Source organism: Rousettus aegyptiacus, unplaced genomic scaffold (genome assembly GCF_014176215.1).
Source record: "Rousettus aegyptiacus isolate mRouAeg1 unplaced genomic scaffold, mRouAeg1.p scaffold_m13_p_8, whole genome shotgun sequence".
In the NCBI taxonomy this organism is placed as follows: domain Eukaryota; kingdom Metazoa; phylum Chordata; class Mammalia; order Chiroptera; family Pteropodidae; genus Rousettus; species Rousettus aegyptiacus.
In genome coordinates, this window is record NW_023416311.1 from 62,395,781 (window position 1) to 62,410,016 (window position 14,236).

Here is a 14,236-nt window from a genome sequence, read left to right on the forward strand (position 1 = left end):
TGAGTTGTGTTTGTATTCCAAACCTGAATTCAATGTTTTTCCTGAATATGATGAAATATTATATTGATCTTTAGAACATAAAAGCTGAATAAAAAGAATATCTTTTATAACTAATATGACTGTGACCAAGATACATATTTTAATAAATTTATACATTAAAATTTAACAATGTAATAGGTCAGGTCCCCACAGATTCACTCTTTTTGTGGCCCCAAATTTCATTGTGTTTTTAAAACAAAGTTGTATAGGATGATGCGAGTACATTTTTACTGATTATTTTCCATCATTTTCTTTGGTTTACAGAGATAATTATAGTTAGTAATAAAAATCTTACAGAATGTAAACTTCATCCCCTTATCACTGATAAATGAAATTAAAAATTCTGAGAGTAATCTTAGGCAATCCTTTCAATAGAATTCTCGAATAGTACAACCAACATTTAGTCATTCCATTATCTCCACAAAATATTTGTTTCCTTTTTTTAAAAAAATTTATTTTTCACATTTTATTTTTTTTGTTGTTGTTTTCCCCTTTCCCCTTTCTCCCTCCCCACTAGAAACCACTAGTCCATTGTCCATGTCTGCGAGTCTCTATTTGTCCTGTCCCTTTGTTGCTTTTAGGTTTATATTCCACCTATAAGTGATATCATGCGATTTTCAACATTTTCTGTCTTGTTTATTTCACTTAGTATGATCATCTTGAGGTCCATCCATGTTGTCACAAATGGCAATACTTCATCTCTTCTTATGGCTGAGTAATATTCCATTGTATATAGATACCACATCTTCTTCAGCCAGTCATCTATTGTCGGACACTTTGGTTGCTCCCACGTCCTGGCCACTGTAAATAATGCTATGAACATCAGTGTGCAAATATCTTTTTGGATATGGGTTTCAAGTCTTTGGGATAAATACCCAGTAGAGGGATTGCTGGATCATATAGTAGATCAATTCTTATTTTTTTGAGGAACCTCCATTTTGTTTTCCATAGTGGCTGCACCAATTTGCAGTTCTACCAGCAGTGTATGAGGGTTCCTATTTCTCCACATGCTCTCCAACATTTGTTATTACTTGTCCTGTTGATTATAGCCATTCTAACAGGTGTGAGATGCTATCTCATTGTGGTTTTGATTTGCATTTCCCTAATAGATAGCGATTTTTAGCATCTTGTCATATATTTGTTGGCCATTTGTATGTCCTCTAGAGAGAAGTGTCTGGTCAGATCCTCTGCCCATTTTTTTTTTTTATTGGATCATTTGTTTTTTTGTTGTTGTTTTTGAGTCATATGAGTTCTTTGTATATTTTGGATATCAGGCCCTTATTGGAGGTGTTGCTTGCAAATATATTTTCGCATTCAGATGGTTGTCTCTTTACCTTGTTGATGGTTTCTTTTGCTGAGCAAAAGCTTTTTAGTTTGATGTAGTTCCATGTATTTATTTTTGCTTTTAATTCTCTTGCCTCTTTAAATATGTAGAAGCGTTAAGTGTAATAAAATAGCATAACAGAGGTTCATAAAATCCTCCTTAAGTTCAAGGTACTTGAGTTGAGTTCCTATGTTTCCTTCTATGCATTTTATTGTTTCAGGTCTTATATTCAGGTCCTTAATCTATTTTGAGTTAATTATGGTATGTAGTGGTAGACAATAATCTAGTTTCATTCTTTTGCGTGTGGCTTTCCAGGTTTCCCACCATCATTTATTGAAGAGGCTTTCCTTTCTCCACTGCATGTTTTTGGCTTTTTGTTGAAAATTATTTGCCCATATAAATATGGGTTTACTTCTGGTCTCTCAATTCTGTTCCACTGGTCTGTGTGTCTGTTTTTCTGCCAATACCATGCCATTTTGATTGCTGTTGCTTTGTAGTATAATTTGAAGTCAGGCAGAGTGATGCCTTCAGCCTCATTCTTTTTTCTCAGGATGGTTTTGGCAATTCCATTCTTTCTTACTTCCATACAAATCTGATGATTTTTTTTGTTCTGTTTCTTTAAAAAATGCCAATGGAATTTTAATGGGAATTGCATTAAATCTGTATAATTGTTTAGGGAATAAGGTCATTTTAACTATGTTGATTCTTCCAATCCAAGAACATGGAATATTTTTCCACTTCTTTGTATCTTCTTTGATTTCTATTAATAGAGTCTTATAGTTTTCATTATATATGTCTTTCACATGTTTCATTAGATTTATTCCTAGGTATTTTATTCTTTTTGTTACAATTGCAAAAGAAATTATTTTTTCCACTTCTTTTTCTGGCACTTTGTTATTAGAGTATAGGAACACTATGGATTTCTGAACGTTGATTTTTGTATCCAGAAACTTTACTGTATTTGTTTATTGTTTCTAGTAGTGTTCTTATGGAGTCTTTAGCGTTTTCTATATAGAGAACCATGTCATCTGCAAATAGTGACAGTTTGACTTCTTTGTTTCCTATTTGAATGCCTTTTATATCTTTCTCTTGCCTGATTGCACTCTTGTTTTAGGTGATCTGACCCCTTTCAGTATCTCCTGTAGTACAGGTCTCGTAGTGGAGAACTCCCTCAATTTTTGTATATCTGAAAAGGTTTTCATTTCTCCTTCATATCTAAAGGAGAGCTTAGCTGATATATTATTCTTGCTTGGCAGTTCCTTTCATTTAATAGTTTTAATATTTGATTCCACTCCTTTCTGGCTTGTAACGTTTGCACTGAGAAGTCAGACAATAATCTAATGGATTTTCCTTCTTAGGTTACCATCTTCTTTTCCCTGGCTGCCCTGAGAATTCTCTTTGTCGTTGACTTTTTATAATTTTAATATGATGTGTCTTTGTGAAGACCTTTTTTGGGTTGAGATAATTGGGTGTTCTATTGACTTCTTGAATTCCAAGCTCCAGCTCGTTCCTTAGATTTGGGAAATTCTCATCTACTATTTTCTGAAAATACTTTCTAATCCCATCTCCTTTTCCTCCCCTTTGAGAATTCCCATTATTCTTATGTTTCCTCTTCTGATGGTATCAGCTAATTCTTGTATTTCTCTTTCATTATTTTTCATTCTTAGGTTTCCCTCTTCCTTCTGATTATTTCTAGGTTTCTGTCTTTGATATCACTAATCCTTTCCTCCATTTGGTCAACTCTATTTCCCAAGCTTGCTATTTCATTTCTCAACTCTTGCAGTGTGTTCTTTGTCTCTAGAAGGTCTATTTGGTTCTTTTTGAGGGTTTCAATCTCCTTGCTTAAGAATACATTCTACTCATCTAGTTGTTTTTTTAATTCCTGAAATTGTTAATATGATTTGTTTCAGATCTCACTGAGTTTTTTCAGAAGTACCATCCTGAATTCTCTGTCATTTAAGTTGCATATTTCTATGTCTATAAGCTTATTTTCTGGAGATTTTTCTTTTTCTTTCTGAGATGTCTTGTCACGTTGGCTGTTCATGGTGTTTAATGGACTATTTCTCCACCTGGGCATTAATGGAAGTATGTTCTGCTTTTTTCTTTCCCGGAAAGAAGATTTATTATATAATGGCTCCTCGCCTGTTTCAAAGAAGGTGTTTTTCTTCTGGTTTCCAGTCTGTGGCATTTAAGCCTCTTGGATCTCTGTTTTATATAAATTCTTAATCATGTCTTTTTTTTTCCTTATAGATGTTTAATTATGTTCGCTACCCTCAGTTTCAGTTCCTATCAGTGTTAGCGACAGTTTTTTATTTTTCAATGTTTTTACGCCAAAAGCACCTGGTATTCCTAGGTGATCTCCCATCCAAGTACTAACCAGGCCCGACCCTGCTTAACTTCTAAGATCAGACGAGATCGGGCATATTCAGGGTTGCTTGGCCATAGATTGGCAACAGTTTTGGTAGCATTTGCTCAGATACCCCTGGGTCTACACGGTGATCAGTCTCAGAGGGTATGGGCGGAGGGGCCCTCTTGGTTGGAGGTTGTGGGGTACAGCTTAGCCTCAGTTATGAAACAGTGGCTAGTAAACATCAATTGTCGTTTCTCTGCCTTTGCCACTTTTCTGTCATCTCTGTTTCTCTACCTTGTCCTGATGACTGGGCATTGCCACCAGCCACAGTGAGCTTACAGCTCTCTTAGGCAGGGCTGTTCAGGGAACTTGCTGCATCTTCTCCCCCTCCCTTCCTCCTACAGGGGGTTCTGGCTGTGAGAGGCAGCTTCTTTGTTTCTCCTACTCCACCACTCAACAGCTGGGGTTCTGACCTGTGGTAGCTCTTATGCACAGACTCTACACTCAGATGTGCTGGTGTGCTGTTTGGGTGTTTTTTGTTAAGTTTTAGATGTTCAGCTTATTGTTGTTTTAAGGGGAGAGATCTGGAGACATTTCTTACTCTGCCATGTTTAATCCTATCCCCACAAAATATTAATAGGAATTAATTTTCCAAATAAATTATAGAAAATACACTTGATGAACTCTATCAAAAATACAAATGTTATCTAATATTTTAGAAAACATTTTAAAGCATACTTTATATTTGTCTTTGTATCAGATTCCACATAGATTAAAACCCTATGAACTGGAACAAAACTTTTTTCAGGTGATTTAATCAGAAGGCTTCCATTGTGATTATAATAAGCCTACATTTTAAGCTAATGTATAAATAGAAGGGAGGAAAAAAAGCAGTTTTTAAATCCATCTGTCACTTAGGAAAATGATTTTTCACCAAGTGACATTTTTGGTTATCTCTTAAGGTGAAATTCTTCTTTGAAAATCTATAAGCTTTAAAACAAAAATAACAAGTTCATTTTCCCTGTTCTCCTCTCATTTAAAATCCTGCTGTTGTTATCCAATTGTTCATCTCATTTTTCTTCTCCCTCCTGTGGAGACTTCTAAACTATTGCATTTTGCTATGTAGTGTATGTGAGAGATATATGGAACCATTTAAAATGATTTATTTGTAAATAACTTGATCTAATTCCCTTACTTTATCATTTGTCATTGTGTTTATAGTTTATATCACGGAACCACAGTTAAATAATTAAATTAAAATATGAAAATATGTGTCATATCATTAAAAATAATGACAAAAATCAAGGAAGAAAATGCGTCGGCATATTTTTTTCTTCTATATAATGTATCAAACAAACCAATCACTCTTGGCAAATGGAAAGTGGATTTTATGAAGCATGAAAACAAAGAACAAAAATTTACATTGATGGAGGAAGAAAATCAGGGAAACTAAACTATGTATAAATACATAAATATAGTAAGATATTATTGATCTTATTATAGTGAAACATGTATATCTTTTTTCTAATAAGTCTTTTTTTAAAAAACTTTGATGATTACAATTTTTTGTCATCTTTTAAAAGAAAGTATGATGTGTTTAAAACTGTTTCTTAAAGCTATGTGAAATACTTTGCAGTTTCTTTATAGTTTATTCTGTATATTTGGTGAAACTTAAAACTGAGAAACATAGTATTCCACATCATCTAATGTCACATGGTTGAGGTTCGATTTTATATAATATAAAATTTAGTACTTTGGCTTTGGATAGTATTGATTTTCTTAACTCCCGATTTACTTTTGAACTTTTTTTTGGGGAGGGGGGAGCATCACACACAGTTTGATATATTTCAAAATCCATCAGTATAAAAGCAGGCAAATAGAACTCTGACAAGAATATATTGAACTCTTAATTTTGCCATTTTTAACTTTCTAAATCTAAAGTAATTTCCACTTTAACTGTAAAATAAAGTACACTGAGCTAGTGGCAAATATGAACTCATTGGAAAAAGTACAGTAGTAGTGCAATAGGATTTTATGTTGCAGAGAACAATATATGAATATCATATCTGATACAGAATCTAATTTTATTGAATTAAAAGATGGAAATATTTACTATGTCTGAAGTTGTCATTGATGACTTGTAGGGGAAGAAAGGAATTTCTAGCAGAAATATAAGGAAACTCCAGGAAGGGAGAAGGAAGTTGACTAGGCTTAAAGTTGAATATAAGCCAAGTGAGGAACTGAGATGTAAAGACCAGACTGATTGTTGTGAAACTGCCACCTAAAAGATTAACAAAAAGAAAGCTGGTCACTTATTTACTCAGCAGCCACTGAAAGCTGTTGAAGTTTGTGAAAAACTTCAATATAAAAGAATGATAGAGGATCTGTCTAAGAGATGTTGAGATGAGAGAAAATTTGTGACTATTTTAGTTATCCCTTATGTTCATAATAAGAGCCAAGATTGATACAATGTCAATGGGAACAAGAATTAATTATTGGAAGATATACGACCACTAAAATATTAGCATGACATCATGACACATTTGTGTGAGACTAAAAGGAGGACCCAAACATAATTTTTAGATCTTCTGTGTGGTAGAATTATGACTACCTTAAATAAATAACACAGACATGGACTTAAAAGGAGAAAATAAAAGATGAATTTAGTAATGGATACATTGAGTATATAAAACAGAACACTGAAAGTCTTTAGTATTTCAGATCTAGTACTTTTGCAGATACATACACACACATATGTGTATATATATATATATATACATACAATATAATTGTTTATTAGACATAGTTAATACTTCTAGTAAGTATAATAGAAAGATAAATTACTATTTAAAAAGAAGTTACTTATGAAGTTTGGAATGGTGGGTGGTAGTAGGTAGATTCTTTTGAATAGGAAGGCATATTACGTATTTAATTTTGAAAACTTATGATATATGATAGATTAAAACTCATTTGTTGTTTGAGGGGAACTATTTCTAAGGAGAAAGAAAGAAACTGTTAGAGAAAAGAGAGGCTCAACAGCCAGTCCAGGGAAAAATTTTTCTGCCACAAAGTGGCAAAATAACGTATTAAATGGCTAATAGTCAATCTTAGTTGGTTTCCGTTATGTGTTTTTCCTAAAACTATTTGTCTTGCTTTGTGACATTTTGTCAGTTCTGAGCCTTCCCACACTAGATTATAATTCTTCCAGAGTCTGTCAGTGAGAGGAATAGGTAAAGACGTTTTAAAATTACTAATAAAGGGTACACAGAGAAATATTCCTAAGTATCAAGAAAAATATCTCATTTGTTTCTCTTTCCCTAAGTTTACCGCTCAATTAAGAACTACATAGACAATGTAGCCCTGGGGTGAGGATATACTTCTGTGACTCCAAATTTTTATTTTTATATATTTCTCTATACTATTGCTCAAGATAGTAATTTTCCATTGTAATCATGCTATATGACTTGATGTCATCCAAATCTCCCTATTCATTTTTAAATTAAAACTCAAATTCAGTGTTCATTCTGAATCAGACACTGTTTGAGAGACCTTGCAAATAAGTTCATTTAAATCCCCTAGCAATACTATGTGATAGGCATTACCAATTGCCACTTTCAGTTATAGAAATTGAACAGAGAGAGGTGAAGTTACAAAGCTGGGTCACACAGCTGCTTAGAGGTGAAGACCTCTAGCTCTCGAGTCTGTCCTCTTAAACTAAACACTGTGCTGTCTCTATGCCTGTAGGAATTAAAGTGTTCTAAAGGAAACATCCGTAACTCTTCTCTGCCTGCCTTGCACGAGTACAAAAGATATTTCACTGGTGTTTAAATTGAGGTTTATTCTCTTTGGCACTTAACTGTTTTTCATGCAGAAGTACAATCCATATATTCTGAGAACTTGCTTTGAATTACTTTCCTTGAAATAAAGCTAAGCAGGTTCAGGTGACAATCTCATTAGCCCTTGTTCATTGCTATGAGAGCTTTTCCCTAAAATCAGTTATATTGCAGAACTTAACTTGTGATGCTTTGAATTCCAAAAGTGATGTTTGCAGTCTAGAAAGTGATGTACTGTTGGGAAAAGAGGAATTGGGTTGATAAACAACATGATCAAATCTTTGTAGAAGCTGATATTTAAGTGAGAAATAAGAAATACACTCATTCCAATAAATCTTAGATTCTTCTTGAAAACGAGAATGGTTTTAGATTCCCTGGGCCTTGACTTTGGAAGAACAAATAACAGAACAAATATGTCAGACAATAGCAAAGGAGAGAGAACAAGTCAACTATGTTCTAATTTCCTTCTTCCCTATCCAAAAGATCATGTCTGAGCTCAGGAGCAAAGGAGTTTTAATTGGATAATAAATCAATGTTTTAACATGGATAGGACCATATTCTTTTGTTGTCTGTATGTGTAATTGGTCATTAAGAGTGGTAAGTGACAAGAGAAACTAAAAGTTATTCATAGGATTGCAATCAAGGATAAAGAGGAGAGATCCCACAGAAATATTATAAAAGTAGTGATAGCAAAATAAAAATCTTTCAAAAATTCAACAGGCAATTGTTGCCAGGATAAAATAGGATATGCAACCACATTTTAATAAACCAGGCCTAAGAATGTGAAAGTATTACAAATTACAGGTCAAGACCATTTGAAGAGTATTTAAAAGAATAAAAAGATGATTTCCTCGAGGAAGTTATACTTTAAATGCAGTGACCTGTGAAGAAGTTTCTTCTCTTTAAAGCTGTCTCTTTACAAAGATTTATTGGTTATGAAGAAGAAAGAGTAAAATATTGTGTTCGTTTTATGTTATATTTTGATAGCTTCCTTAGAGGTATAGAGAAGAAAGAACTTCCATGAACTCCCTACCATCTTTTTGTTCTTTATATCAAATAAATTAATAGAAAGGAAGAGAAAATCAACTGAAGAAGTTATGTTAACAAGGCAAACTGTATTTAACTAGTATTTAAATACTCCTTATTTATAGGATATTAATTTTTATAAATCATTCAAGGTTTACAAAGTTTCTGTTTGGGCTGATGAAAAGTTTTGGAAATAGTAGTGATAGTTGTACAATTTTGTGAATGTAATTAATGCCATTGAACTGCACACTTAAAAATAGTTAAAATAGCAAAATTTATTTTATATGTATGTATTTATACCAATAAAATGAAATAATGATTCTTACTTTGCAGTGGAAGAGGTGTTTGCAACTTTAATAAATTAGTCATTAAGCCTCATTAAGAACATGATAGTTGACAAAGATATCAAAGAGTTGGAGGTATTATACATGCAGAGTCATCTGGTGGAATTGTGTCCCTATAATAAGAGCCTAACTCATTAGTCTCCAGGAAGCCTTTAAGATTGGAGTAGAATAGTGGAAGGGAGGCCAAAATTGAGGTTAGAGAGTTAAGGAAGGCAGGTAAAAATAGCAATACATGTAATAAGAGCATACATATAGAAAAAATATGGCATAATACAACTTTGTTCAATACGGCTCATATAAAAGCAGAAGAGCTTGGTTGCACTCAATGAATAACAAAGCTAAAGTTGTCATCACTATTCATTAAAAATGCAATGAAACCACTGTAGCTATTTTGGGGGGAAAGAGTTTAAGATAGCTTTGAAAGAAAAATTCTATTTTTTAATCATTACTATCATTCCTTATGGGACCAAATATTTAAAATATTTGTCTGCGTTTTCAGAGTGTTCTATAGGTGGAATAACCTTTGCTCTGAAATTGCCTTGTGGAGTCTGTAGCACCAAAACACTCAAAAACACTGACACAAACCTTGTACAATTTATTAGCTCCCAGGGAGTATATAGATTTACTATTTACATAGTTTCGTATACATTACTTTTTAAGGATTTTTCCTGCAATTTGGGGAATTAGGCTCAGAAGCAAAGCCTCTCAAACACTAGGGGGACACAAGCAGTCAATTACATTATTTTTCTCAGAGATTTATCTTACAGACAATAGTTTTCTTTTTTCCTTCAAACATTTATTTAGCAGAAACCTTATAGGTTTTCACTTATATTGGCTATTGGGATTTTATCTATAAAAGAAACAGTGTAAGGCTGTTCTAAGATTTAAAAAAAAAAAAGTATTTTTTCGTTTTTAGTATTCATTGTTCCTACAGAATTTTCTTTATTGAGGAACAGAAGGGGAAAAAAAGTTTCATAACCCTTTAAACATGTTCATAGTCCAGAGAAATAATATTTGTAAGTTCTCATGACTCTGAGAATGGCAGTCCATATAAGGTCACAATTCTAGAATTAGTCTCTACAGATAACAAATGAACAAACCCCCCCCCAAAAAAAAAACAAACAAGAAAAGTAATCAGAAAGAGCTTTCTTCGTTGTCCATTATTCATTGTTAAAGTATTTCATAATATGAAAGTGAGTTGTCCTTTCTTTCAGTGCATACTTACTCAGGTTCACAAACTTTTTAAACATATGTGTTAGGTGTATAATAGAGTCAAAGTGATCCTAATTTTCTTGTGATTTAGAGGTCTATAGATGTTCAATGACAGTCATCGATTATGTGTTAGAGAGATCACAGTAATTAAAGTTTAAACAAGTGTAGTTGTAAAAAATAACATTTGTCACCCACACTAAACCCTCAATTTTTTCATTATTTTGAAATGAAAGAATATATCCAAAAGTGGCCATAGAGATTATTCAGTGCAACTCACTTACATTATAGATGCAAAGTGGAATCCCACAGAAATTAAATGCTTTTTCCAAGGAAAAGACTTTTAAATAACAAATCAGGTCCTAGAACATTTCAGTGTTCTTCCCAACATACCACATTCCCTCGGATCTGTCTTTTATTTGTTTGTTTGTTTGTTTGTTTGTTTTTTACTTTTTAAGTCACTCTACTTGTAAGGACAAATACAAATTAAAATTAAAAAATGAGAGGCTTAATTCTCCCTGTCGGAAATAAGCCAGAAGATTTCCCTCCCCCCTTTCTTCTTTGAGCACTCATTTTAGTCAAGTGCTTTCTCCTCTTTTTGAAGTATACATTAATACTACTAAAAACTAGATTGGCATTTTGTCAGCTTTATGACCTACTCTGTCTTTCTCGAGAACTTTGGTGCCATCTCTGAGATATAAAAACATTAAAGGACATAGTGCTCCTGTCTCCCACTATCTGCAAGATGGTAGGACCCTAACTTTGGTGGATGCCTTGCTCTAAGTTGCAAAAATACTTCTTGTCATGAAGGTATGAAAAAATGTGTGTTTCCTCTAAATAAAGCCAATTAGCTAACATAATTCAATTACCTAGAAACAATAAGACATACCATGTGTGATAAACAGTGGTATCAAGTCTTTACTAAAGAACTATTTGCCCATCTTGAAAACATGTTATGTGTGGATTATAGCAGCTTGGCTATATGAAAGGATGACTTTTTTGTCTTTATAATCTCTTGGTGGATTGCCTGTGATGGGCATCATATTTTGGTTTAATGCTTATTCAATAACAAATGTATTTTCTTCCTCTACTATCATTGTGGAGATGATTTCTGGATTGGGAGATTATGTTTTTTATTTATATTTCCCTGGTACAGTAGAATAAGTCTTTCTTCCCTCCTTCCCTCTTTCTTCTTATTTTTAATTCCTTTCTTTAACCCTTCAAAAATTGAGTACATTTACCATGAATTGCACAAAAGACAAGAGATAATTAACAGTTGTTTAAAATGTAATTTTGTTCAGCAAACTATTATATTGTACTGATTGGGAAGTAACTACTATGATAGGCACTTATTTGCACAAAAATGAGTTTATTGTCCTCAAGAAACTGATAGAGGAGAAAAACAATAAACAAATGATTGTAATGCAATAGGATTAATGGAATGGCCATAGTGTACAGGAGGTCCTCTGCAGTATAGTGGTTAAGTGCAGAGAATCTGACGCCAGGCTCTCTGAATTCATCCTAGTCATACCACTTATAAAAATAATGACTTTTATCAAACCTATCTGTGACTCAGTTCTTTATTTATCAATAGAATAACGTTACCCACAATGCAGGGTTGTTGTGAAAATTAAATTATTTTATGTATCAAAAACCCTTAGAAAAATTAATTTTTATGTGACACTGTAGGCTGTTAATGTCAAAATTAATATCAAGTAGATGTGTTGAGTTTTTGGTATTTCTGAAATAGTAGATAATTTATTTAAGGAAATAGAATCTGATATCTCACTTCAAATTTAATATTTATTTTTTGAAATGGAAAGTGTCCTGTTAAAATCTTTACTTGTTAGTGTCCATTATAGCATGAATAAGGAAAAAAATACGTCCATGCATTTAAGCACAGATATTACTATTAATGAACATCTGCTTGATCAAATTTTACTCTATGTAATAAGGTGATTGACTGATTTAGGAAAATGTAAAGAATGTGCAGATGAACTTACACAAAAGTCAGATTATTAGGCTTATTTATAAAATTTAGCTTCCAAATTGACAGACTCTATACTTGTTTCTTGATTTTATAGCAGAGCAGCCTTTTGTCTACAGCTAGATTGAAATAAAGAAATGCTCTCATTCAGTCATTTGCCAAAACAGTCTTTACTCCTACATCTGATAAGTCTCTTCATATGCATGGTACAGTTACTTGATAATAATCAGTCACCTACTGAAACATTACTTACCATATGTTTCTAAGAATTTTCAGCATGCATAAATCATCTTAGTTAAATGAGGACATTCTCTTGGTCATCTTGAAGATATTTGATGCTTGTAAAATATTTGCAAGCAGCCTCCATCTGTCTCCAGCTTCTATATGGTCAGTCACATCTCCATGTGTATTAGCCTACCACATCTTGGCACAGGAGCTTTTTTCTCTTGTGTATCACACACACACGCAATACACCAACATAATGTTGTTCATAAGTAATCTAGAAACCTGGTACAGCAGATAGGCCTGTTCAAATACAATGTCTGATACCTGTTGCCCTTGAAGAACTTCAGCTTCTAACTACAATTTTATTCATTGTAAAAAATGTCAGGCTGGAAGAATGAATAACTCTAAATAATTAAAATCATATCAGTATAAAAATGATTATGAATTCCCCAATGTTTTACAACGAATTATTATATTTTAAATTATGGAGACATTTTAAATTAGTAGACATTTGGCCCTGTCTAAATATCCATTAAGACATATGGGCCACACCAAAATTTCCTTGATAATAGGTCCTGCCATAAACATCTGTGAACATATTTTGCCCGTGTCAATTGGTTCTTGACATTTGGTCCTGTCAAAAACATCCATACTTAGAAAATGTCCTAGGTTCAAATAGCCTAAAAGTTTATTTATACTTTTAGTTGATTGGATTGACACATAAAAATACTATCATGTTTTATCGATCCAATAATTGTGTTGTGTCTGTATTGCCAATAATAACCCTCCCTTCCTTGTTAGCCTATCTGGTTATGGCACATTGAGGTTAAGTAAATAGGTTGGAGTTTGGATCTTGCAGAAGAGTGGGATTTATATAAACTATGGACCAAATGTTTCCATGGTTGTTTTGAACAGGATCAAATATCAAGGATCTTTTGGCATGGATCAAAGGGACCATGGACATTTTGCAAGGACAAAATGTCCTACAAAAAAATTGTATGAGTCTTCATATTGTAACCTTTGCATCTTGCCAGCTTTTGACAATTCACCGATGTCTTCATATCTTTACCCTGAGGAGCTTCCTTAGAGGGAAAGTAAACAAATGTACATGATGAAAATTTAAGCAATAAGGACTGCAAGAGAAGTATAATAATTTACTGGTCTAAAAATGGTGAGATGTGGAGAGGAAATGAAAATAAACAAGGAAAGAGAGTTGAAAAATATAATTAATACAAATACTGAGATATTAGAGAAGCAAATAAATTTCTTTCAAAATGTCTATGTTATCAGTAAACAAAGAAATGAGAAAATCACGTTGAAAAGAATATAACCTACATTCTAAAATACAAACGTGAGTCTATGATAACTTTAGAACGTAAATAGTTCCCTTGATATCCAAGGTAGTTTCACCTTCTCTACTACCTTGCTTTTAAATTTCATACAGAAAAGTTAGGGTACCTTTTTTGCATAAACAAAAATACAAAACTGAAGAAATCTAGAAAAAATTAAGCTGTAGTATATCTAAGATAGTGTGTTCTAATGTTTTTAATGTTAGAATTTTATATTTTGGAAGCATTTTCCAATTTTTATAGGCTCAGCATTATAAATGATATATATTTATTCATGTTAAAACTGCATTTTCTACTCATTCAATTTTTAAATGTAAATTTAATATATTTGAATGACCACTACTAAATATGTTGTAATCTTTCATACTCCAAATCTAACCCATAACCTTTATCTTCTAGCCCCAGTCTAGTCCAAGCCACCATCATATTTTATGTTATTGCAATAGCCTCCCATGAGGGGAAGGATTCATATATATTGACTGAAGCATTAACATTCATAATAAATTAATGAATATGAATATTATTAGTCTTTTGGCCAAGTAGGATACTT

General features: G+C 32.7%; 1 pseudogene; it reads right to left on the bottom strand.

The window, feature by feature from the left end:
• Positions 1-3,691: 3,691 nt before the first annotated feature.
• Positions 3,692-3,810, bottom strand: LOC118607599 (annotated as a pseudogene).
• Positions 3,811-14,236: the final 10,426 nt, after the last annotated feature.